Genomic DNA, 3,539 nt, shown 5'->3' with positions numbered 1-3,539 from the left:
TGGGAGCCCTCCTAGCAATCTGATTGTTCTAGGAGGGGTCTTGTGTTTCTGTGTTACTTTTGACGTGTGTATAACTCTATATAGCTGTAAATACTGTAAACATCTGATTGTAAATTGTGCTAAGCTGTAGATATAGCTTCATTCCTTAATGTCCAGATGACTGAGTCTAGTCTGGGTGATTTCACAAGAGTGGAGGGGTGAGAGGCATCTAAACCATGAACTCTGTCTCTGTAGAGTCTGTCAAAAAAATGCCAATACTGACTATATTTCAAGTTATCATGGCAGGGTATTGGGAAAAGTTTTCAATTAGCAATAACCACGCCTTGGATTAACCTCATTGGCAAAAACAGTGGAGAGTGTGAACGTTTACTTTCCTTTGTCAACCATTCTTTTTCCAGTTCTTTAGCCAACCCCATAGAACATTGGCTACCATCCATAAGTTGGTGTAGAGGTAAAGGAAAGTCTATTTGGTGTTCTGATCTATCAGGACATCTTGTAATGACAGGATGAGGAGTAATGGGTTTAAACTGTCAGAAGGGAGATTTAAACTAGATGTTAGGAAGAAGGTGTTTACAGTGAGGGTGGTGAAACACTTGAACAGATGCCCAGGGAAGTCGTGAATGCTCTTTCCCTGGAGATGTTCAAGGCCAGACTGGATGAGACCGTGAGTGACCTGTTCTAGTGGGAGGTGTCCCTCCCTGTGGCAGAGGGTTGGAACTAGAAGATCTTTGAGGTCCCTTCCAACCTAAACCATTCTATGATTCTATGAACTACAGGCAAGATAGACATAAAATACCTAAAGTAATCTTTGTCCTCTAGACTTTTGATTTTGATATTACCTCATCTTGCTCACATTCTTCATCATGCTCTTTGGCAGCAGCCTTCATGTCATTTAATACTAACGGTCACTATTACTAAAAAAAGGTATCTAAATGTTCAATTCAGTACACGTTTTATGGAAGTGACTGAGGAAATTGGGATTATTTAGGTTGGAGAAAAGGAGGCTCAGGTGAGACTTTCACACTGTCTACAACTCCCTGAAAGGAGGTTGTGGAGAGATGAGTGCTGGTGTCTTCTCCCTAGTAATAAGTAATAAGATGAGAGGAATTGTCATCAAGATTCAGGGGAGGTTTAGTTTGTCCCAGGTTGAGACAATAGGGTTAAAAATCTTCTGGGGACTAGCAGATTGTTGTTCAATCCCATAATTCTGCTATTTTGTTATAAACTCACAATGAGGTCAGTTCACTCTCCTTTCCTCCTCCTCCTCCTTCCCTGTGTGTGTGGCGGGAGCCAATTTATCGGGAAGAACATGTAAGCAGTACGCCTCTTTGGATGGTGGAGGCATTGGGAGTGGGGAGGAGGATTGAAGCACTGGGGAGTGTAGATCTAGTTTTTTTGGGATGGGGAAAAATTCAAGGGGGTTTGCCGTGGGTGTGGTAATTGCTTTGTAATGTCTACTGCTGTATTTCTCTCTAAATATGATTCTATGATTCTAAATATAGTTCTGTATTTTTTTCTCCTATTTGAATTGAGAGTTTCTGTCTCTATCTTTAAAAAAAAAACATGACAAGACATTAGAAGAAAATTCTTCACTGAAAGGGTTCTTAAACACTGGAACAGGCCACAGGAGGTGGCTAAATCCTCATCAATGGAGGTGTTTCAAGAGACATATATAGAGGTTGTGAGGTTGTGCGGTAGCACTGAGGGACATGGTTTAGCACCAGCTTTGCAGAGATACACAAAGGTTAGACTCAATTATCTTAAAGGTCTTTTCCAACTGAAAGGATTCTTGATTCTATGATTTCCGTCTAACTCAGCTAACTCTGTGTGAATTAATCAATTTCGCTTATTGTGAGCTTCTTTTGTGAGGCATTCAGACTGAATGCATTTGTGCTCATCACAGACAATAAACTCTTGTGGTTAACACTGCATTTACTTTATCAGACTCATAGTGTTCAAGATGTGAGTTCTGTGCCTGAAAGCAATAGCATGCTCATTACTGTTAGTAGAAGTGCACCAATGTTCCCTGTGAGTGATAAGCTTGAGAATTTTCAGTGTCAAGTAAGAAAAAATGTGTCATTGTACATGAAAAAAAAAAAAAAATCATGCAATCTTACAGGGAAAAAGAAGGAACCAAATTCTACTCAGGAATAAAAAACAATGGTAAAGCTTATCTCTTTTAACAGGTATCACTCTCAACATTTCTGAAACATGCTGGTGAATATATTGGAGCTGAATTATACATGAAATAATTGGAAATGAGCCTGAAGGAGTGACTATCCACAAAGGCAATCATAACTCCCTACAGTTGCTTAAGAAGAAACCTCTCATAAATTCTTCTCATAGATTCTTAATCTTGTAATTTGCTCAGAAAATCATCACATTCATCTTGATGCATTTTTTCCTCTTAAATTTTATGTTGGTGTCCCAGTTTCAGCTGGAACAAAGTTAATTTTCATCCTAATAGGTGGTACAGTGCTGTGTTTTGGTTTTAAGGTGAGAATAACATTGATCAAACACTGATGTTGTGGCTGAGCAGTGCTTACACTAAGCCAAGGACTTTTAGCCCCTCACACGGCCCTGAAAATGGAGACTCAATTCTCAGTGGAGACAAGGAATTGGGTCACACAGACAGAACACAGCAAAAACAGGTGACCTAAATGAGACAAAGGTTCATGCTATACTGTGTAATGTCATATACTCAGGAGTTGGATTGAGGGACACCATGGCTTAGGGGGGTGGTTGGGCATTGGTGATGAAAAATTGTATGGTGCTTGACTTAGTTTGTATTTTCTGCTGTTATTATTCCTAATATTACTATTTCCTCTTCCGTTTCTGTCTTATTAAAATGCATTTATCTCTACTCATGAATTTTACTTTTTTCCCCTGATTCTCTCTCAAATCCTCTTGTGGAATGCAATGAGCTGGCAGCTGTGTGATGATTAATGGTCAGCTGGGGTTAAACCATGACAGCTTATTATCAGAAAAATGCAGTTAAATTACAGAAAATTAGTATTATCTGAGACCACAATTTGATAATTTCCATGGTAAATACTCATTTTTAGTTATCAGATGATGCTTGGATCAAATTACTTTCTTCATGTGGTGCACTCCAGCCTGTTCCTCTTGCTCAAAATATCTTTACATGCTTATATCATAATATCACTGTATATCCCTTTTGAATGAGAAGGCCATTAGCTTCTAGTTAAGAATAAATTGATTCTTTTAGCTGAAAACTTGTTAAATTGTAAGAAAAGAAGAAATGGGTTACGGCAAGAAGCGGTAATGCAAAGCCTCCCACACCTCCTGCAGAAAACCCCCAAAACACCAGCTATCTAATATAGTGATCAAAGTCATTAATTTGTTGCCCCAATTATTCATCTATGGCTTTAATAACCATGTGAAAGTTATTAACTTCCTCTGATTTTTCAAGAAATGTGCAAAGTTCTAATTAAACAAATATTTCATTTTCCAAATTCTTATCAAGAGGAGACACAGCTCACAACAGTTATTAGGTGCAATTAGCTGAAGACTGATTT

At 38.5% G+C, this 3,539-nt stretch overlaps 1 non-coding gene across 1 annotated transcript; it reads right to left on the bottom strand.

The window, feature by feature from the left end:
* Positions 1-225: 225 nt before the first annotated feature.
* LOC135173747 (U4 spliceosomal RNA) lies at positions 226-352 on the bottom strand. Its single transcript, XR_010301416.1, has one exon. It is a non-coding gene; the product is annotated as a U4 spliceosomal RNA (small nuclear RNA).
* Between the last annotated feature and the right edge of the window lie 3,187 nt (positions 353-3,539).

The sequence above is a fragment of the Pogoniulus pusillus genome, chromosome Z (genome assembly GCF_015220805.1).
Source record: "Pogoniulus pusillus isolate bPogPus1 chromosome Z, bPogPus1.pri, whole genome shotgun sequence".
Classification (NCBI taxonomy): Eukaryota; Metazoa; Chordata; class Aves; order Piciformes; family Lybiidae; genus Pogoniulus; species Pogoniulus pusillus.
Note: the sequence above shows the minus strand (reverse complement) of the source record. Positions and strands in the feature narration are given on the sequence as shown.